This window comes from Dromaius novaehollandiae, chromosome W (genome assembly GCF_036370855.1).
Source record: "Dromaius novaehollandiae isolate bDroNov1 chromosome W, bDroNov1.hap1, whole genome shotgun sequence".
Taxonomy (NCBI): domain Eukaryota; kingdom Metazoa; phylum Chordata; class Aves; order Casuariiformes; family Dromaiidae; genus Dromaius; species Dromaius novaehollandiae.
The window spans coordinates 8,240,014-8,263,552 of record NC_088130.1 but is presented as its reverse complement, the minus strand read 5'-3'; the positions used below and the strand labels follow the sequence as shown (position 1 = coordinate 8,263,552).

The 23,539-nt window shown below is 48.1% G+C and overlaps 1 long non-coding RNA gene across 1 annotated transcript; it reads left to right on the top strand.

Moving 5' to 3' along the window:
• Positions 1 to 18,584: 18,584 nt before the first annotated feature.
• Positions 18,585 to 23,253, top strand: LOC135324344 (uncharacterized). The gene is made up of 2 exons (XR_010385707.1): positions 18,585 to 18,675; positions 19,317 to 23,253. It is a non-coding gene; the product is annotated as an uncharacterized LOC135324344 (long non-coding RNA).
• Positions 23,254 to 23,539: the final 286 nt, after the last annotated feature.

Here is a 23,539-nt window from a genome sequence, read left to right as displayed (position 1 = left end):
TTTTTTTTAAATAACCATCGGTTGGGTTGTGAGTTTTATTTATGTTTATTTATATTTATGAAAATCATTACAAGAGATACAGGTCTGGGTCTCTTGAAATATATTTCAAGTAGCCTCAGTCATGGGGAAAGCTCTATATTCATTTTTTACAAATTGCATCTCCATCCGGTCATTTTGTACTACGTCATTAGAATAGAGCTGCTCAGTGTCCATCTTCTCATGTAGTCGAAAAGTACGTGTCTCCTCTGGTTTCTCTCTATCACATTGTCAAATACGCAATCATATTAATGGTGGTGGTCAAAGCCCCTGCAAAGCTATTTCTGCTCTCAGGTTCCCTGTTTTGATCAGAGAATAGTAATCAGCATGTTCTCCGTCTGGAGACAGGTTGAAATACCACAGGGTATAGCCACAGACGAACGTTTCCCTGTCAATCAGCAGGAAATGATCTTTCACGTAGCTACTGATCGTCTGTATGAGCTGCATGTATTCTCTCACACAGCAGCCATTCTCAAAATCAGGCCGCAGTGGCCTCATCGGGGTTTGTTCACTGTCCATGTACAGGGCCACAAAGTTAACATAAGGTTTAAAGTTGAAAGGGTTCTTAGCGTAATATCAGGTTGTTTGCATAGTTTGGCTATCTATTTTCTTGAGCACACAAAAACTATTCAAAGTTCATTCTGTTGTTTGGGACAGGTGGTTGATCATATTTTATCTACTTTTACTACAGCAAAAAGTTGGTTAAAGTTCACAGGCTTATGCTAACAGCTATGCTAACTAGGCCTGACTCATGCTAACTGCTACAGAGCAACAGCCCAGTCACATTTGGATAACATCTATCACTATTAAAATGTGCTTAACACCATCATTGTGTTTGGAAAACTGTCGCATATCCATAGCATCTGCCTGCCATTCAGCATCCACCTCTGCCACAATCACCGTGTTCCTTTCAAAGCCCTTTCTCATAGCCTTGTGTATGTTGCAAGCACCCTGGTTTGCAAGCCATGTCGCCACCTGGCTCCTTTCAGATCAGCAGTTTGCCTTTTAGCTGCTTCAAAAAGTGGATTTATACCTCCAAATCTTCCCACCACCCCAGGAGCATAGTAAATGTCTTTTAACAGAAGCGGTGGCATAGACATGACTATAAGCATATGGCTACTACCCACATGTAAGAAATGAAACACTGGACAATCAAACTCATGCTCAAAAAAACTTTCTTAATCAGGTATCAGGGGTTATGACTGCCTGTCCAGCATCTACAGCCTTCTTCCTTTCTTTTTTTGACCATTGACCTTTCTTTGAATACTGCAGGCCAAAACAGGAACAAAAAACGTTCACAGAACAATGCAGTCTTCTACCTGATCAGCCAGGCTTAGGTTTTGAACACATACTATAAAATCCTTGTCGACCTAAGGATAAGGAAACCCATATAGCACAAACCTTTCCTCCATAATGGCATTACAAATAGCTGTAAGCCTCCCCACAGCTGTGGGCAAAGGGAGCTCCCACCACAACCTGCCCTCTCTGTGTGACACTTACCTCAAACATCAGTTTCCTAATCCCAGACCCATCTGTCATTTCTTCTTATTTCTGTGGTCTTTTTAGGGAAGCCCTTTGAGGCTTTTCCTTATTGGCCTGGTGTAAGGGTGAGGCGGGGGCACCACCTGGACTCCCGGCAGGGATGGATACACAAACACAAGGCATACGATGGTCGATATGGAGCATTTATTACCTCTGCGTCTGAGCGGGGGGTCCCCGGCGTTTTCCCGATCGAGGCAATAATGGAGCGGGGGATGCCTGGCACCGCTGAGCGTCGGTCCAGGGTGAGGACCACTATGGGGGGGGCACTAGATGAAGTTTTTATGTACCATACACATGCGCAGGAAGCATGTTGAGATCATTGTTATTCCCGATTCAAAGCCCAGGTGCAGCGCCACCCTGGCACAGGCTGAGCCACATGACTACGGGTCAACATGCCCTGTTGATGCTCCTTTTCCCACGGAACAGTCTGGCTAGCTTCCATCGTCTATCTCCTCGACATTCTTCCGCACTTTCCCATACACTCCACCCCCGCGATGGAAAGCTAGTTACAGGCCGTCCCAATCCTCAGAAGGGCATGGGGTATGAGGGCAAGGGAGTTTACAAAGTAATGAAATCAAAACATAACATAATACAAAGCAAGAGATAAACAGGAGTCCTCCTTGTATGAGGTGGCTGATATTCTCAATAGATGCCGATCCATCGGTGATGTTGAGACAGCACATCCCGGCAAAGTCATGGTGTCTGTGGTTATCTCGCAGTAGGAGGCAGTCGATCCCTAGGTGGTTTTGCAGTGTTCCTTGCTACACTGCTCCCAACTCCCTATTTAAAGAGGCAATGGCTCTAGATGGCCAGTTTAAGCTTTGAGCCAAAGCACAGGCAACATGCTCTAACTGTTTGCAATTATGTGCCACCACCCCCGGGATCCCAGCTAGGCTCAACAATAGGCCTAAAGCTTCTGCATGAGAAAATAAACTTATATGGGGGTTACAAGTGGCATCTTAGGATATGCTGCTGGGTCCTCCGCCGCTCCATCATAAAGGGAGGAATGCTTAAAGTAACACGACCTACAGCGCATGGGTCACCTGTGGCATTGGCCGGCACGTATGTATATGCTGTAGTGCCACACAGAAGGAACCACCCTAATGGTAGTATAAGGTGAGCAGATGCATAGGTAATATCCATAGTGTCATTACAAATTGACTGCATATCAGTTACATTCTGCAGAACAGAGGCAGCATTCACAAAGCGAAAGCAAGTATCTGCTTTAGATATGTTAGCTATATGGAAAGAGTAAGCCCAAGGTGTCAGCTTTTGGGAAACAATACCCAAATCGCATAAATTCATGGGAGTAACAGAAATATCTTTTTTTTTTTTTTTTTTTTTTTTTAAGTATACCTCTGCAATACTGCGAGTGGAGCTGGTACACCTATGTAACACATAGTTAAGACATCATCCACTGATCGTCCTCCTGCAATACAGAAAGCAGAGAGGTTAGCTGACCTTTGTGCCAGCCACATCCATGTATTTACATGGGAGGCTGGATAGTCTTGTAGATGAAGGGCATCTGTCGTGGTCACAAGAGGCAACATTCCAACGGCAACTTCCAGATGCCGGTGTGATAACCTGTTGATGGGAAGATAGAAAGGCATGGTATCGCCATCAGGAGGAACTAGAGCAGTGGCTCCTGGACCATCTGCTAAAACAGTGCCAGGCCATTTTTCCTTTTGAGGAGTTAGTATCCGCACACTGACTAAAGAGTGCATTGAGGGTGTTTGCTGAATTTGGGGCACTCCGGCACTGTGGGTCAGGATTCCTCGCAGTATTGGTGCTCCCTGTGAGACATTCACTGGCGTGGACACGGATACCTGGAAAGATAAATCTTGAGAAGAGGTCAATAAGAGTGGGGCTATTTGAACAGGTATCAAAGGTGTAAACAGCCATACACACTGTGAAGGGCAGTCAAGTCTTAAATGTAAGCTTATAACTCTTCGTTCAGTAATCATGAGTTGCTCAGGTGTATAGAATTCTACCTCGCCAGAGGCGAGTATGCGGAGGGGCAATCCCCCTCTTCCATTACAGATATCCGAGCAGGGATTGCTCAGGTTGGTTTGGCTTGTACTCGCTCAGGAGATAACATCCCAAAAGAGGGGCCTCTTGGAAAGGCAATGGCTCTATTGGGGGAGCAAGGAGGGGGCAGCCCCTCTGGCTCAGACAATAGAGGCATTTGCTCAAAACATACTTCCCCTAACAAGGGTGCATGTGGGGTACTCATGTTCTTTCTCCACACCTTAAACCGGGCTTGTAGGCAGTGTTCCCATTTCCAATGCGTTGCAGCTTGGGCCACCCCTACATGGGCCCTGACTGTATCATCCATCACCCATGCCTGAATGGGGAGGGGTGTGTGTACAGTCACCAGGTCATGTCCTGTAACTCCTTCGGTATCCTGCAAAGCCCACACCACAGCCAAAAGCTGTTTCTCCAGAGGTGTGCAGTTTGCTGTGGCCCCTTGCAGGGAACGGGACCAGAAACCTAGAGGTTCCCGCCTTGCATGGGCACATTGCTGCCACAACCCCCAGGACATCGTATCCCCCATAACTGTTACCTCCAGCGCGAAAGGGTGTCCCTCATGCGGAGTGAATAGCTTGGAATGTTGGACCACCACCTCCTTGCACAGGTCAAAGGCTTGCTGCTGCTCTTTAGTCCATTGCCACTGGCTACCCTTTTTTTTGGTCAAACGCTGTAGTGGCCGCATTAAATATGCTAAGTGGGGTATAAAGGTCCGCCAGAACCCCAAAAGGCCCCAGAAGCTTGTAGTTGTTTTACAGTAGTGGCAACAGGGTATTGTTGAATAGTATTGCACACTTTCTCAGGGATAGCTTTTGTCTGCCCCCTCCAGACTATCCCTAAGAATTGCACACTGGTGTCCAGCCCCTGTACCTTCTCAGGGTTTACAGCCCACCCCCACTCCTGTAGGGTCTGAATATCTCTGCCCAGTAACACGTCAATCCCCAAGAGGTACTCACGAATCAGTGCTAATAAAACTGGGGTAATTATTATTATTATTATTATTATTATTATTATTATTTTGGCCGATTCTTAATGTAACTACTGCCTGTACTGCTGGGGTGGCCGATCCTTCCAACCCACATATACGGATAGTGGCCTCCCCAGAGCTACCGCACTATGTAGTACGGTAACTTCTGCTCCAGTATCTACTAAAGCAAGCACAGCAATTTCTCCTCCAGAGCGCCAGCGAATTTGCAGGGGTACATAAGGGCTTCAGTCCCCTGGATGCCAAGCCGCAACGGATGCTCGTATTGCAGGGGACCCACCTCCCCCTCATTGTCTTTTGGCTGGCAATTTCCATGCTGTAGCTGGAGCGGGGCAGGGCAGTAGGCTCTGTCTGACATTGCTGATCAGCAGGTAACCGCTGCCTAAATAAGTCAGCAGTAGAAAGACCATTTATCTCATCATGTAATACCCCTGCCTGCAGCAAATCAGTCCACATCTGTCACCTCATTAGCTTTCCACTCAATTTAGTAGTCCCTGCCAATTTTCTCACCTTGGAATTCCAAACTGCTCTCACTGGCTTAGTATCCAGTTCACCAACAAGCGCCAAATCCCTTATATTATTTACCAAAGCCCCCACTGTAGCGGCTAACTCACCTGTGGACGGGTAAGCACCTGCCACGGTGGCGCACAACCATCGATATAATGTTGGAGCTACAAGAACATTTCCTGCCCCATCCCATGCAGAAGTTAATTGGGTAAGATAATACTGTAGTTGGGCATCAGTTGATGAGGGGCTCATTAAATTCAGCTCCTCTCTTGCAAGAGTAAGCGATCCAGCACCTGCATCCCATGCTCTCACTAACCAGGCTAACAAAGACTCCCTGGGCTGCTGCTGGAAAGTATTTAAAAACTCACATAACTCTTTTGGCATATAAATCCTTGACTGCTCTACAGAATCCCTATCTACTTGCCTCTCCCCCTTCAATTGTACAAGGGGTCAGACCTGAGCATTAGTGGGTTCTTGCTCAATATCAAACTCAATTTCTGAGTCAGAGGAAGTACTCCAAATATTACCATCCCACTCCTCTGGATCCCAGGAGGGTCGAGGTATAATCACCCACACCTGAGAACAGTAGTGGGCACCTTCCCATAACACCTGCAGCACTTATTAGCCATCCACAAAGCTAATTGCTCTACCCTATGGGTTAATTCCTGACTCTTTTCAGTTTGGGTCATAATCAACTCCTGTGCTACCGCCTTCGCATCATGCAAATCTCCAGTCTCCTTTTCCAGATCGTTTACTTGTTGCTGCAAAGATGATACCTCGTTATCTAAGGCTCGAATGCCCATCAGCAGTGCCCACCCTAATTGTCCGGCCAGCTTCCGAGCTGCTTCCGAAGCGGCACGGAAGGACATGACCTGTAAAGCGAATTCAACTGCCTTTGGGGTAACATTTTCCCCCTGTGCCAACTCTGGCCAGTCCTCAGGGACTGCCAGCGTGCCAAGCAATGCAGCCACCGGCCCCCATGGCTCAGTCTGGGGCCATCCTGGCAGCCGCAGGCGAGCAGTCCCTTCTTGACTCTCGCCTTCCCCCTTCGCTCTCCTCAGCCACGGCATTGTCGTTTGTGTATCCTGCCGACTACGCCAAGTGTAAGGGTGAGGCGGGGGCACCGCCTGGACTGCCGGCAGGGGCAGATACACAAACACAAGGCATACGATGGTTGATATGGAGCATTTATTACCTCTGCGTCTGAGCGGGGGTTCCCCGGCGTTTTCCCGATCGAGGCAATAATGGAGCGGGGGATCCCTGGCACCGCTGAGCATCGGTCCAGGGCGAGGAACACCGGGCGGGGGGGGCACTAGATGAAGTTTTTATGTACCATACACATGCGCAGTAAGCATGTTGAGCTCATTGTTATTCTCGATTCAAAGCCCAGGTGCAGCGCCACCCTGGCACAGGCTGAACCACGTGACTATGGGTCAACATGCCCTGTTGATGCTCCTTTTCCCATGGAATGGTCTGGCTAGCTTCCATCGTCTATCGCCTCAACATTCTTCTGCACTTTCCCATACACCTGGATTTACATTTTAGCGGGCAGTGTGTTCCTCTATCTTGTAGCAGAGCACAAAGCCCAAAGGCTGTCCCAGTAATACTGCATGGTCACCCAATTGGTTTGGGGCTGGCTGAGGGGGGCCGCTTGGTTGGCCTCACAGGACTGGCCCCTTGCCCCACAGATATGTTCAAAATTGTTCATGTCTCCCCACCCTCTTCAGCTCACACCTGCCGCCTTAAACTCCTCCCTCTCCCCAACCATGTTAGCACTTGTTCAACAACAGTAAAGTGGTGGTCCTGAGCCTGCATTTTCTTTTTATTTAATTTTCTTTCTATTCACATTTAAACTTTAATTATTAATTTCATTATCTCTGATTAAACAATCTTTTCATACATACACTTTTATAAAAATATATATTTTATATATAGATATATGTAAGTATCTATATATGTATAAATACATGTTTATACACATTTGTACATACACATATATAGATATGTTTCCATATATAGATATAAAATATGTATATCTTAATACAGAGATATAGATACAGATACAGATACAGATACAGATAGGCCCTTGATGTACTTCCGAGTTAAACAAGAAGGCATGGCTTCAGCTGCAAATTAGTCAGAGGGAGTTGTAAGATCATATAGGGTATGGCCGTGACAAAATAGCGGCTGTGACAAAATGACAGCTTCCTGTGGGGGAAAAGGGAGGGGCTTCCTGGTCCTAAGGAAGCTTCCAACAATCACGGGGCATTCTAAGATCATATAGGTTATGGCTGTAACAAAACGGTGGCTGTGACAAAATGGCAGCCCCCATGATCAATGGGAGGGTCTTCCTGGCCTTGACGTACTTTCAGGGTAAGCAAGAATCACAGAATCACAGAAGGGTTGAGGTTGGAAGGGATCTCTGGAGATCACCTAGTCCACCCCCCCCCCCCCCCCCCGCTCAAGCAGGGTCACCTAGAGCACGTTTCCAAGGATATTCTCCAGACGGCTTTTGAATATCTCCAAGGATGGAGACTCCACAACCTCTCTTGGTAACCTGTTCCAGTGCTCAGTCACCCTCACAGTAAAAAAGTTTTTTCTCATGTTCAGTTGGAACCTCTTGTGTTCCAGTTCGTGGTCATTGCCTCTCGTCCTATCGCTGGGCACCACTGAAGAGAGTCTGGCCCCATCCTTTCTACACTCTCCCTTCAGATACGTATACACATTGATAAGATCCCCCTCTCAGTCTTTTCTTCTCCAGGCTGAACAGTCCCAGCTCTCTCAGCCTCTCCTCATAGGAGAGATGCTCCAGTCCCTTAATCATCTTAACAGCCCTCCGCTGGACTCGATCCAGTAGCTCCACGTCTCTCTTGTATTGGGGAGCCCAGAACTGGACACAGCACTCCAGGTGTGGCCTCACCAGGGCTGAGTAGAGGGGGAGGATCACCTCCCTCGACCTGCTGGCAATGCTCTTCCTAATGCAGGCCAGGATACCATTGGCCACCTTCTTGGCCACAAGGACACATTGCTGGCTCACGGTCAACCTGTTGTCCACCAGGACCCCCCAGGTCCTTCTCCACAGAGCTGCTTTCCAGCAAGTCAGCCCCCAGACTGTGCTGGTGCATGGGGTTCTTCCTCCCCAGGTGCAGGACTCTGCACTTCCCTCTGCTGGACTCCATGAGGTTCCTCTCTGCCCATCTCTCCAGCCTGTTGAGGTCCCTCTGAATGGCAGCAAAGCCCTCTGGTGTATCAGCCACTCCTCCCAGTCTTGTACCATCAGAAAACTTGCTGAGGATGCACTCTGTCCCTTCAGCCAGGTCACTGATGAATAAGTTGAACAAGACTGGACCCAGTACTGACCCCTGGGGGACACCGCTATCTACAGACCTCCAACCAGACTTTGTGCCACGGAGCACAACCCTCTCAGCTCTGCCTTTCAGCCAGTTCTCAATCCATCTCACTGTCTGCTCATCTAGCCTGCACTTCCTGATCTTGCCTATGAGGATGTTATGGGAGACAGTGTCAAAAGCCTTCCTGAAGTCAAGGAAGACAACATCCACTGCTCTCCCCTCATCTACCCAGGCAGTCATCCCATCATAGAAGGCTCTCAGATTGGTTAAACATGATTTCCCCTTGGTGAATCCATGCTGACTACTCCTGATCACCTTCTTATCCTTCACATGCTTAGAGATGGCATCCAGGCTGAGCTGTTCCATCACCTTTCCAGGGAGGGCGGTGAGGCTGACTGGCCTGTAGTTCCCTGGGTCCTCCTTCTTGCCCTTTTCGAAGAGTGGAGTGACACTGGCTTTTTTTCCAGTCCTCAGGCACCTCTCCTGTTCTCCATGTCCTTTCAAAGATGATGGAGAGTGGCCTAGCAATAATGTCCGCCAGCTCCCTCAGCACTCGTGGGTGCATCCCAGCAGGGCCCATGGACTTGTGGATGTCAAGTTTGCTTAAGTGATCCCTAACATGTTTCTCCTCCACCAAATGAAAGTCTTAATTTCTCCAGACTTTCTCCCTGGTCTCCAGGGCCTGGGATTCCTCAGGGCCGATCTTAGCAGTAAAGATTGAAGCAAAGAAGGCATTCAGTATCTCTGCCTTTTCTGTGTCCTTTGTCACCAGGGCCCCTGCCCCATTCAGCAGCAGGCCCACATTCTCCCTAGTCTTCCTTTTGTTACTGATGTATTTAAAGAAGCCCTTCTTGCTCTCCTTGATATCCCTCGCCAGATTCAATTCCAAATGGGCCTTGGCCTTCCTAGCCCCATCCCTGCATACTCGGACAACGCCCCTATATTCCTCCCAAGTGGCCTGTCCCTGCTTCCACCTCCTGTGCACTTCCTTCTTCTGTTTGAGTCTTGCCAGGAGCTCCTTGTTCATCCATGCAGGTCTCCTGCCCCCTTTGCTCGACTTCCTGCTCATGGGGATGCACTGTTCTTGAGCTTGGAGGAGGTGATCCTTGAATATCAACCAGCTTTCCTGGACCTCTCTTCCTTCTAGGGCCATATCCCATGGGCTTCTTCTAAGTAGGTCCCTGAAGAGGCCAAAGTTTGCTCTCCTGAAGCCCAGGGTTGCGATCCTGCTTTTTGCCCTGCTTCCTCCTCGCAGGATTCTGAACTCCACCATCTCATCGTCACTGCAGCCAAGGCTTCCCCCAACCTCCACATCTCCAACCATCCCTTCCATGTTTGTTAGTACAAGGTCCAGCAACGCACCTCTCCTCGTTGGCTCCTCTATCACCTGAGAAAGTTATCATCGATGCGCTCCAGGAACCTCCTGGATTGCTTGTGCCTTGCTGTGTTGTTCCTCCAGCAGATATCAGGGTGGTTCAAGTCCCCCATGAGAACCAGGTCCTGTAATTGTGAGGCTACTTCCAGCTGTCTGTAGAAGGCCTCATCTACTTCCTCTTCCTGATCAGGTGGCCCCCCTCCTTGCCTTCCTGGCCTGTCCTTCCTAAAGAGCATGTATCCATCCATGGCAGCATTCCAGTCATGCGAGCTATCCCACCATGTCTCTGTAATCGCAATGAGATCATAGCCCCATGACTGCATACAGATCTCTAGATCCTCCTGTTTATTCCCCATGCTGCATGCATTGGTGTACAGGCACTTCAGACACTTCAGAGAGGTATCCAAGCATTTTGATTTCCCAGAAGGGGTGCAAGAGGTTTCCCCATAGTCTTGTCGTGTAAGTACTTCCTTAGCTGCATGTAATTGCTTGAGGTATGCCCACTTGAGCCCTGTTTTGCTGACTGCATGTTCTCTATAACTCTCAGCAGTGTGACTTGGGGCCCATCTCAAATGTCTGTACACCAATGCACATAGCAGTACTTCCAGCTGTCTGTAGAAAGCCTCATCTACTTCCTCTTCCTGATCAGGTGGCCTGTAACAAACACCTACAACAGTGTAAGAAGTGTAAGAAGGCATGGCTTTATCTGCCAACAAATCACAGGGTGTTCTCAGAACATATGGGGTATGGTAGTTTCAAAATGTCTGTCCCAGTGGCAAAGGGAGGTGGAGTAAATCAGTCATGTGACCAGAAAAGGGGAAGGACTTCTGGGCCAAGTGGGCCATGTGACCATAAGTGAGCAGCAGGACTTCCACCAGAAGTGTGGGGGGGTGTCATTTGTCACTTCTTGTCTTGTATGAAAATTGCCCTTTACCTACTCACAGACTTCAACTTGATAAAGATATAATCCCATAACATTAGCTGCAGATTTATTTTATGTTGTTGGAGTTTTGTTCTTGCATTAATTTAGTTAATATCTTTCCCTGAATTTTCCATATTTCTGGGAACCACACAATTTGTCAACATTTTAGCTGCACTATATGTAAGGAAAATATCTACCTCTACTCACATTATTTTCAATACATGCCAGTATTTATTTTCTGCTGTGTTAGTGTCAGGGAGCAGCAAGGGCCCAGTCCCACAGTACCTGATCGAGGCGAGCAGGGCAGGCCCAGTGATGGCAGCCAAGTTCAGCCAAGAGTTGTCACTGTTGCCAATGTGTAAATGTTAGTTCTAATTTTGTAAAGTTCAGCCTCCTATGGTAAAAACCTAGAGAGCTTTACATCATGTGATATCTGTTGAGTTCATATGGTATACCAGCCATATGATGGTGTCTGTCTACAGTACCTGTTAGAAATGCCAGCTGGGGACTGGGCACAAGGGGAAGAGAAAGGGCGGGGGGGGGGGGTTAGAAATCTTTGACAATACTGAAATCTAGTCACCTTTCAGATGAACTGTGTTGCTACAAGTGTGTTTATGTGCTAGAGAAAGGACTGGGGAAATAATAATTCTTATCAAAGTTAGTTGAAAAAGCAATCCCTTGCAGTTTCAGTTATGACAGCTGTTCCTGAGATATGAAGAGTTTTCAGCTAGGGACTCCCTAACCCCCATATCCAATAGTGAAAGTTTTCATTTGTCTTCATGCACTCATATTGATGCAGCTGGGTTTGACGCTGCTTATCTCAGCACTTTTTTTTTTTTTTTTTTTTTTGCTAAAAAACAGAAGGCTTCCTTGTGATCCCAGCCTTTTCCTAGCAAATGACACTCAGCCAGTGGTTTTGGTGACTTATTTACTGGCACTAAACCAGTAAAAACAAAATGAACTTTCACAACTAAGAAATCCTTGACCCTAGATAACTTCAGATACACTGTCAGGATTAAATCAAACTGTCTAGACTGAAAAGAATGCTTCCTGGGAACTTGGATCCTAGCAAATTGAGGGGGGATGGCTCAGAATCACAGAATCGTTGAGCTATGGAAGGGACCTCTGGAGATCATCTGGTCTAACGCCCCTGCTCAAAGCAGGGTCAGCAAGAGCAGGTTGCCCAGGACCATGTCCAGTCGGGTTTTGAATATCTCCAAGGATGCAGACTCCACAACCTCTCTGGGCAACCTGTGCCAGTGTTGGACCACCCGCACAGTAAAAGAGCTTTTTCTTATGTTTAAATGGAATTTCTTGTATTTCAGTTTATGCCCATTGCCTCTTTCCTATCACTGGACATCACTGAGAAGAGCCTGGCTCCATCGTCTTTACTCCCTTCCATCAGATATTCATACATGTTGATATCCCCCCGAGCCTTCTCTTCTTGAGGCTAAACAATCCCAGCTGTCCCAGCCTCTCCTCCTTTAATCATCTTGGAGGCCCTTTGCTGGACTCGCTCCAGTATGTCCATGTCTTTCTTGTACTGGGGAGCCCAGAACTGGACACAGGACTCCAGGTGTGGCCTCACCAGTGCTGAGTAGAAGGGAAGGATCACCTCCGTCGACTGCTGGCAACACTCTTCCTAATGCAGCCCTGGATGTCGTTCCTTGCCACAAGGGCGGGTTCCTGGCTCATGTTCAACTTGTGCATCTGGTGTATCAACTACTCCTCCCAGTTTTATATTGTCTGCAAACTTGCTGAAGGTGCACTCTGTCCCATCATCCAGGTCATTAATGAAGATGTTAAACAATATTGGCCCCAGTATCAACCCCTGGGGGATACCACTAGGGACTGGCCTCCAGATGGACTTGGTGTCATTGATCACAACCCTTTGAGCCCAGCAATGTAGCCAGTTTTCAATCCACATCATTGTCCACTTATCCAGCCCATACTTCATCAGTTTGTCAATGAGAATTTTATGGGAGAAGGTGTCAAAAGCCTTTCTAAAGTCTAGATAAACAACATTCGCTGCTCTCCCCTTATCCATTGGGCCTGTCATCTCCTCATAGAAGGCTATAAGGTTGGCCAGGTATGATTTCCCCTTTATAAGTCCATGATGACTACTCCCAATCACCTTTTCATCCCTAATATGTTTGGAAATGGTTTCCAGGATTATTTTTTATCACTCTCCCAGGGATCGAGGTGACTCCAGCCGTGTGAGCTATCCCACCACATCTCTGTGATCCCAATGAGATCATAGCCCTGCAACTGCACACAGACCTCTAATGCCTCCTGTTTGTTCCCCATGCTGTGTGCATTACTGTATAGGCATTTCAGAGAGGCACCCACTCACGTTGATTTCCCAGAAAAAGTGTGTGAGCTTCCCCCATAATGACGTCCTCTTGGCATTTACCTATTTGTGTGCTTATGCTTGAGGTGGACCCCCTTCAGCCCTGTTTTGTTGATTGCGAGGTCTCTCTTGTCCTCATCATCCTGCACCCTTTGTTTGCCAACCTGGTCCATCACTTCCTCACTTGATATTAGTTTATCTCCCTCTCATCATTCCTAGTTTAAAGCTCTCCTCACCCAGTTGGCCAGCCTGTTGGCAAAGATGCTTTCGCCCCATTTGGTCAGGTGGATCTTGTCTCTTCCTAGCAGTCCTCGACCCTCAAAGAGTGTCCCATGGTCATAAAAGCCAAATCCCTGTTGTCGACACCAGCTGTGTATCCAAGTGTTGACCCATAGACTCCATCCACTCCTCAAGCCTTTCCATTCATAACATCCTGTATCTGAGCCCCTGGCAAACTTCCCTAGACAGCGAGTCAGGTCAGCAGATGGGGGCCTCTGTCCCCCACAGGAGGCAGTCTCCCACTACTATCACTTGCTGCTTCCTCCTGGTGCTCCAGCATGGTTCAGGCTCATTCAGGCTTGGATGCTTCCTTGGACAGAGCTCCCAGCCGCTCATCTGCTACCAGAGCACTGAACCTATTCTGTAGTTGCAGATCTGCAGGTGGAGCAAGAGCCTTCCTCCTGGTACCAGAAGTCTCAAGCTTCCAGCCTTCTCCATCATGGGAGTCTCCATTTCCCAAACCAATAAGCACAGACTCTGCCTGCCCCTCCTTCAGTACAGTTGGGGGTTCAGGCTCTTGTATCTGCAGGGTTTTGGAGAAGATCCTGTCAATCTCCATTTCATCATCTCTGATGCTGTGCAGTCTACTGACCTCCTCCTACAGCTCCTTTACTTGGCAACACAGATCCTCCACCAGTGCGCACCTCCTGCAGGCAAGGACACCATCTCCCCCTACCCCATCCTCAGCGAGAAGCCCCAGGCACTCCCTGCAGCTTGAGACCTGGAGAGCTGCATCCTTCCTCAGGAACTCTGTCTGAGTTGAGGCCCTCTGATGTTCCAGGGATAGTTGCTCCAGTTGGTGCTAGGGACCATGCCCTGTGGTGCGGCACCACCATTGCTGAGCATGTGTACACTGACCTCAGCAGAGTTTCTTGCACCCTTCTGTGTCAACTGCTGTGCAAACTGCTGCGTCTGTTGGCTGCCTCTGTTAACTGAACTCCATAAACTCTTACAAGAGTGTTCACCAGAGTGACTAGGCAAACAACAAGAGGATCCCCAACTTCACTGAAGGATATCATTTTACTGAGGACAAAAGGTCAAGAAAGTATACCTAACACAACTATGTGCTATGCACTACTGCATACAGGCTGAGGTCACTCTCCCCATCACACTACTGGAAGTGAATGCATTCCTTTACTGCACTGATGATAACATTATTTAGTATTATATTCCTTCATCTGATTACTGTAATGTAACTTCCTTATAGAGCAGAGGTATAATAATTCCACCAGTGACAGGGCTCTGGTCTCTAAGTCTTTAACATAGCTCCCTTGTAAAATCTTTTCACGTTGTAATTGCTCCAGTTCTAGAAGAACAGTGTGTATTTTGACAGCATTAGCCAATCATGCTTACACTAAAACAACTATTTCTATTATTTTGCAGCTATGATTCATTTGACAATGCATTAAACAGCCTGGAATTTGGCAGGCTAGGATATGGGACTCCATGTAGAGTGTCATGTTTTAAAACAGGGAACTGAACTCTCATGTTAGTGACTCCATTTCATGAGAAAGTTATTCCCTGAAACAGATCATCAAATGCAGTCTGGTCTGTTTGCTTTCCAGCAGGGTTTCCCAGTTCCTTATGCTTCTTGCTTGGGCAATGGCAAGGAAAAAAAAAAAAAGCCAGATTAACCTATGTGCCATCAAAATACTGTGGGGCAGTAAGGTGACTTGGCAGCCTTGTTGCATTAAAAAAAAAAAAAAAAAAAACCCAAACCCACTCCTGCACAAAGAAAATCCTCCTTACAGTCCAAAAATCTGCCTGACAGTGGACAAAGTCTGAATGTTAGTGCTGCTGCCACAGAAAGGAAGATGCATGTACCCAGGAAAATGATGGGGAGAAGAAATGAGAAAGACCATTTTGGACTAAACTGTATCTTTTAGAACAGTCTTGAGGGAGGGATGTAGGTGAGGTTTCATTACAGGGGAAAATGCAAAAAGTACTGCAACTGCAAAAAGTAGCTCTGACACTTTACTAATAAAAAGTGCATGATAAAGCAGGCTTTCTGCCACACTGTGATGTCCATTTATCAGACCAAAACATGTAAGAGTTCAGAGGAGGAGAGGTATCATAAAGAGAAGAAAGATGATTAGGCATTTAAGCTTGGCAGTCAAGAGACCTCAGTTCAATGTCAATAGCTGCCACAGATTTCCTATACAACTGTGGTCATAGAATCATAAAACCATCATGGTTGGAAGGGACCTCAGGAGGTCTCTAGTACAACCTCCTGCTCAAAGCAGGGTCAAAACTAAATTTGGACAAGGTTGCTCAGGGCTTTATCCAGTCTAGTCTTCGAAACCTCCAAGGACAGAGGGTCCATGACCTCTCTGGGCCCCTGTTCCAATGCTTCATTATCCTCATAATGAAACATTTTTTCCTTATATCCAGTTGGCACCTCGCCTGTTTCAATTTATGATCATTGTCTCTTATTCTCCCACTCTGCACCTCAGTAAACAGCCTGGCTCTGTCTTCTCAATAACTTCCTCTTAGGTATTGGAAGGCTGCTGTTGGGTCGTTCCCCTGCCCCCAAACCCTTCTCCAGGCTGCACAAGCCCAGTTTCCTCAGCCTCTCCTCATAGGGCATGTGCTCCAGCCCCCTGACCATCTTGGTGGCCCTCTGCTGAACTCAATCCAGTTTATCAATGTCTTTCTTGCCTTGGGGGCCCCAAAACTGGATGCAATACTCTAGATGTGGTCTAACAAGTGCTGAATAAAGTGGGATAATCACTTCCCTAAATCTACTGGCTATGATCCTGTTGATACAGTCCAGGATGCTGTTGGCACACTTCTGGCTATTGTTCAGCTTGCTGTGCACCAGGACTCCTGGTCTCTCCACAGAGCTGCTCCCTAGCCAGTCAATCCCTAGCCTGTATTGTTGCAAGGGGTTGCATGTCACTGTGAGTGGCAGGACTTCTGCCAGAAGCTGAGGGCCATGGCACCTGTCACTTCTTGTTTTGTATGAAAGTTGTCCTTTAATTACTCTTTATCACTGCCAGGGCACACTGATGGCTCATGTTTAGCTTACTGTTCACCAGGACATGCAGGGCCTTTTCAGCAGAGCTACTACCCTGCCAGTCAGTCACCAGCCACTACCATTGCAGGAGGTTGCTCCGTCCCAGGTGCAGGACTTGGCATTTCTCCTTGTTGAACTCCATGAGGTTCCTCTCTGCCCATCTCTCCAGCCTGTCGAGGTCCCTCCGAATGGCAGCAAAGCCCTTTCATGTATCAGTCACTTCTCAGAGTTTTGTATCGTCTGTGAACTTGCTGAGGGTACATTTGGTCCCATCATCCAGGTCATTAATGAAGAAGTTAAACAGTATTGGCCCCCAGTATCGACGCCTGGGGGACACCACTAATGCCTAGTCTCCAACTGCACTTCGTGCCACCGATCACAACCCTCTGAGCCTGGCAGTTCAGCCAATTTTCAATCCACCTCACTGTCTACTAATCTAGCCCGTTCTTTGTCAGCTTGTCTATGAGGATGTTGTGGGAGATGGTATCAAAAGCCTTCCCAAAGTCAAGATAAAAAAACATCCACTGCCCTTCCCTCATCCACCAAGCTAGTCATCTCATCACAGAAGACTATCAGGTTGGTTAAGCATGATTTCCCCTTCATAAATCCATGCTGACTACTACCAATCACTTTCTTGTCCTTCACATGTCTGGAAAGGGTATCCAGGATTAGTTGCTCCATCAGCTTCCCAGGGATTGAGGTGAGGCTGACCGACCTGTAGTTTCCTGGATCCTCCTTCTTGAAGGACATCCTCTCTACCAGTCCTCAGGAACTACAGATGGGCTTTAGCTTTCCTAACCCCATTTATGCATGCTTGGACAGTCTCTATATTCCTCCTGGGTTGCCTGTCCTTGCTTCCACCTCTTGGACATTTCCTTTTTATGTTTGAGTTTTGCCAGGAGCTCCTTGTTCATCCATGCAGGCCTCTTGCTGCCTTTGCTTGATTTCCTGCTTGTTGGGATGGACCATTCTTGGGCTTGGAGGAGGTGATCCTTGAATATTTGCCAGCTCTTTTGGACCCCTCTTCCATCCAGGGCCATATCCCGTGGGATTCTTCCAAGCAGGTCCCAAGTCTTCTCTCCTCAAGTCCAGGGTTGTGATCCTGCTCTTTGCCCTGCTCACTCCTCACAGGATCCTGAACTCCACCATTCATCATGGTTGCTGCAGCCAAGGCTGCCCCCAACTTTCACATCTCCAACCAGCCCTTCCTTGTTTGTAAGTATCAGGTCCAGCAGGGTGCCTCTCTGCATCAGCTCCTTGATCACCTGTGTCAAGAAGTTGTCATCAATGCTCTCCAGGAACCTCCCGGATTGCTTGTGCCCTGCTGTGTTCTTCCTCCAGCAGATGTCAGGGTGGTTCAATTCCCCATGAGGACCAGGGCCTGTGAACGTGAGGCTTCTTCCAGTTGTCTGAAGAAGGCCTCATCTATTTCTTCCTCCTGATCAGGTGGCCTATAGCAGACACCCACGACAATGTCACCCGTGTTGGTCTGCCCACTAATCCTGAGCCATAAACTCTCAGCTGGCCCTTCACCCATCCCCAGGCAGAGCTCCATGCATTCCAGTTGCTCTTTCACATAAAGGGCAACTCCCCCTCCTCGCCATCCTGGCCTGTCTGTCCTAAAGAGCCTGTATCCATCCATCGCAGCATTCCAGTCGTGTGAGCTATCCCACCACATCTCCGTGATCCCAATGATAGTATAGCCCTGTAACTGCACACAGATCTCTAATTCCTCCTGTTTGTTCCCCATGCTGCGTGCATTAGGGTACAGGCACTTCAGAGAGGCACCCCAGCCATGCTGATTTCCCAGAAAGGGTATGAGAGCTTTCTTTGTAATGTGGTCCTGTAGGCACTTCCTTATTTATGTGCATACGCTTGGGGCAATTCCACTTTCAGCCCTGTTTTGTTGATTAAGAGATCCCTTCGGTTTACATCACCCCATATGCTTTGGATGCTGTATGAGAAAGTGCGGAAGAATGTCGAGGAGATAGACGATGGAAGCTAGCCAGACCATTCCGTGGGAAAAGGAGCATCAACAGGGCATGTTGACCCATAGTCACGTGGTTCAGCCTGTGCCAGGGTGGCACTGCACATGGGCTTTGAATCGAGAATAACAATGAGCTCAACATGCTTACTGCGCATGTGTATGGTACATAAAAACTTCATCTAGTGCCCCCCCCACAGTGTTCCTCACCCTGGACCGACGCTCAGCGGTGCCAGGGATCCCCCGCTCCATTATTGCCTCGATCGGGAAAACGCCGGGGACCCCCCGCTCAGACGCAGAGGTAATAAATGCTCCATATCGACCATTGTATGCCTTGTGTTTGTGTATCCGTCCCTGCCGGCAGTCCAGGCGGTGCCCCCACCTCACCCTTACACTTGGCGTAGTCAGCAGGATACACAAACGACAATGCCGTGGCCGAGGAGAGCAAAGGGGGAGGGGGAGAAGAAAGGACTGGAAGAAAGGAGTCAAGAAGGGACTGCTCGCCTGCGGCTGCCAGGATGGCCCCAGACTGAGCCATGGGGGCCGGCAGCTGCATTGCTTGCCACACTGGCAGTCCCCGAGGACTGGCCAGAGTTGGCACGGGGGGAAAGTGTTACCCCAAAGGCGGTTGAATCCGCTTTGCAGGTTATGCCCTTCCGTGCCGCTTCGGAAGCGGCTCGGAAGCTGGCCGGACGACTAGGGTGGGCACTGCTGACAGGCATTCGAGCCTTAGATAACGAGGTATCATCTTTGCAGCAACAAGTAAAGGATCTGCAGAAGGAGATTGGAGACTTGCATGATACGAGGGCAGTAGCACAGGAGTTGATTATGACCCAAACTGAAAAGAGTCAGGAATCAACCCACAGGGTAGAGCGATTAGCTTTGCGGATGACTAATAAGCTCTGTGGGCATTATGGGAAGGTGCCTGCTACTGTTTTTCAGGTGCGGGTGATTATACCTCGAATCTCCTGGGACCCAGAGGAGTGGGATGGCAATATTTGGAGTACTTCCTCTGACTTGGAGGTGGAATTTGCATTAGAAGGAGAACTGACTACTCCCCAGGTCTGACCTCTTGTGCAATTGAAGGGGGAGAGACAAATAGATAGGGATTCTGTAGAGCAGTGAAGGATTTATACGCCAAAAGAGTTATGTGAGTTTTTAAATACTTTCCAGGAAGTCTTTGTTAGCCTGGTTAGTGAGAGCATGGGATGCAGGTGCTGGATCGCTTGCTCTTGCAAGAGAGGAGCTGAATTTAATGAGCCCCTCATCAACTGATGCCCAACTACAGTATTATCTTACCCAATTAACTTCTGCATGGGATGGGGCAGGAAATGTTCTTGTAGCTCCAACATTATATCGATGGTTGTGCGCCACCGTGGCAGGTGCTTACCTGTCCACAGGTGAGTTAGCTGCTACAGTGGGGGCTTTGGTAAATAATATAAGGGATTTGGCGCTTGTTGGTGAACTGGATACTAAGCCAGTGAGAGCAGTTTGGAATTCCAAGGTGAGAAAATTGGCAGGGACTACTAAACTGAGTGGAAAGCTAATGAGGTGACAGATGTGGACTGATTTGCTGCAGGCAGGGGTATTACATGATGAGATAAATGGTCTTTCTACTGCTGACTTATTTAAGCAGCGGTTACCTGCTAATCAGCAATATCAGACAGAGCCTACTGCTCCAGCCACAGTGTGGAAATTGCCACCCAAAAGACAATGAGGGGGAGGTGGGTCCCCTGCAATACGAGCATCCGTTGCGGCTTAGCATCCAGGGGACCTGACACCCTTATGTACCCCTGCAAATTCGCTGGCGCTCTGGAGGAGAAATTGCTGTGCTTGCTTTAGTAGATACTGGAGCAGAAGTTACCGTACTACATAGTGTGGTAGCTCTGGGGAGGCCACTATCCGTATATGTGGGTTGGAAGGATCGGCCACCCCAGCAGTACAGGCAGTAGTTACATTAAGAATCGGCCAAAATAATAATAATAATAATAATAATAATAATAATAATTACCCCAGTTTTATTAGCACTGATTCGTGAGTACCTCTTGGGGATTGACGTGTTACTGGGCAGAGATATTCAGACCCTACAGGAGTGGGGGTGGGCTGTAAACCCTGAGAAGGTACAGGGGCTGGACACCAGTGTGCAATTCTTAGGAATAGTCTGGAGGGGGCAGACAAAAGCTATCCCTGAGAAAGTGTGCAATACTATTCAACAATACCCTGTTGCCACTACTGTAAAACAACTACAAGCTTCTGGGGCCTTTTGGGGTTCTGGCGGACCTTTATACCCCACTTCGCATATTTAATGCAGCCACTACAGCGTTTGACCAAAAAAAAGGGTAGCCAGTGGCAATGGACTAAAGAGCAGCAGCAAGCCTTTGACCTGTGCAAGGAGGTGGTGGTCCAACATTCCAAGCTATTCACTCCGCATGAGGGACACCCTTTCGCGCTGGAGGTAACAGTTATGGGGGATACGATGTCCTGGGGGTTGTGGCAGCAATGTGCCCATGCAAGGCAGGAACCTCTAGGTTTCTGGTCCCGTTCCCTGCAAGGGGCCACAGCAAACTACACACCTCTGGAGAAACAGCTTTTGGCTGTGGTGTGGGCTTTGCAGGATACCGAAGGAGTTACAGGACATGACCTGGTGACTGTACACACACCCCTCCCCATTCAGGCATGGGTGATGGATGATACAGTCAGGGCCCATGTAGGGGTGGCCCAAGCTGCAACGCATTGGAAATGGGAACACTGCCTACAAGCCCGGTTTAAGGTGTGGAGAAAGAACATGAGTACCCCACATGCACCCTTGTTAGGGGAAGTATGTTTTGAGCAAATGCCTCTATTGTCTGAGCCAGAGGGGCTGCCCCCTCCTTGCTCCCCCAATAGAGCCATTGCCTTTCCAAGAGGCCCCTCTTTTGGGATGTTATCTCCTGAGCGAGTACAAGCCAAACCAACCTGAGCAATCCCTGCTCGGATATCTGTAATGGAAGAGGGGGATTGCCCCCCCGCATACTCGCCTCTGGCGAGGTAGAATTCTATACACCTGAGCAACTCATGATTACTGAACGAAGAGTTATAAGCTTACATTTAAGACTTGGCTGCCCTTCACAGTGTGTATGGCTGTTTACACCTTTGATACCTGTTCAAATAGCCCCACTCTTATTGACCTCTTCTCAAGATTTATCTTTCCAGGTATCCGTATCCACGCCAGTGAATGTCTCACAGGGAGCACCAATACTGCGAGGAATCCTGACCCACAGTGCCAGAGTGCCCCAAATTCAGCAAACACCCTCAATGCACTCTTTAGTCAGTGTGCGGATACTAACTCCTCAAAAGGAAAAATGGCCTGGCACTGTTTTAGCAGATGGTCCAGGAGCCACTGCTCTAGTTCCTCCTGATGGCGATACCATGCCTTTCTATCTTCCCATCAACAGGTTATCACACCGGCATCTGGAAGTTGCCGTAGGAATGTTGCCTCTTGTGACCACGACAGATGCCCTTCATCTACAAGACTATCCAGCCTCCCATGTAAATACATGGATTTGGCTGGCACAAAGGTCAGCTAACCTCTCTGCTTTCTGTATTGCAGGAGGACGATCAGTGGATGATGTCTTAACTATGTGTTACATAGGTGTACCAGCTCCACTCGCAGTATTGCAGAGTTATACTTAAAAAAAAAAAAAATGATATTTCTGTTACTCCCATGAATTTATGCGATTTGGGTATTGTTTCCCAAAAGCTGACACCTTGGGCTTACTCTTTCCATATAGCTAACATATCTAAAGCAGATATTTGCTTTCGCTTTGTAGATGCTGCCTCTGTTCTGCGGAATGTAACTGATATGCAGTCAATTTGTAATGACACTATGAATATTACCTATGCATCTGCTCACCTTATACTACCATTAGGATGGTTCCTTCTGTCTGGCACTACAGCATATACATATGTGCCGGCCAATGCCACAGGTGGCCCATGCACTGTAGGTCGTGTTACTTTAAGCATCCCTCCCTTTATGATGGAGCGGCGAAGGACCCTGTGGCATATCCTAAGATGCCACTTGTAACTGCCATAAAAGTTTATTTTCTCATGCAGAAGCTCTAGGCCTATTGTTGAGCCTAGCTGGGATCCCGGGGGTGGTGGCACATAATTGCAAACAGTTAGAGCATGTTGCCTGTGCTTTGGCTCAAGGCTTAAATTGGACATCTAGAGCCATTGCCTCTTTAAATAGGGAGTTGGGAGCAGTGTAGCAAGGAACACTGCAAAACCACCTAGGGATCGACTGCCTCCTACTGCGAGATAACCACAGACACCATGACTTTGCCGGGATGTGCTGTCTCAACATCACCGATGGATCGGCATCTATTGAGAATATCAGCCACCTCATACAAGGAGGACTCTTGTTTATCTCTTGCTTTGTATTATGTTATGTTTTGATTTCATTACTTTGTAAACTCCCTTGCCCTCATACCCCATGCCCTTCTGAGGATTGGGACGGCCTGTAACTAGCTTTCCATCGCGGGGGTGGAGTGTATGGGAAAGTGCGGAAGAATGTCGAGGAGATAGGCGATGGAAGCTAGCCAGACCCTTCCGTGGGAAAAGGAGCATCAACAGGGCATGTTGACCCATAGTCACGTGGTTCAGCCTGTGCCAGGGTGGCGCTGCACCTGGGCTTTGAATCGAGAATAACAATGATCTCAACATGCTTACTGCGCATGTGTATGGTACATAAAAACTTCATCTAGTGCCCCCTCCATGGTGTTCCTCACCCTGGACCCATGCTCAGCGGTGCCAGGGATCCCCCGCTCCATTATTGCCTCGACCGGGAAAATGCCGGGGACCCCCCGCTCAGATGCAGAGGTAATAAATGCTCCATATCGACCATCGTATGCCTTGTGTTTGTGTATCCGTCCCTGCTGGGAGTCCAGGCGGTGCCCCCACCTCACCCTTACAGTTGCCAACCCTGTCCACCACTTCCTTACTTGATCATTGATCATTCTCTCTGTCCCCCATCATTCCTAGTTTAAAAGTATAATGTTACTAATAGAATCTTAACTGCAGTGTTTGTTGACCATTTCAATTTAACAATACATTAGCAGAGATTATGGTAGTTTTTGTAACATAATTACATTCTGTACAGTAAATAACAAGAGGCGTGGTTTTGTTTT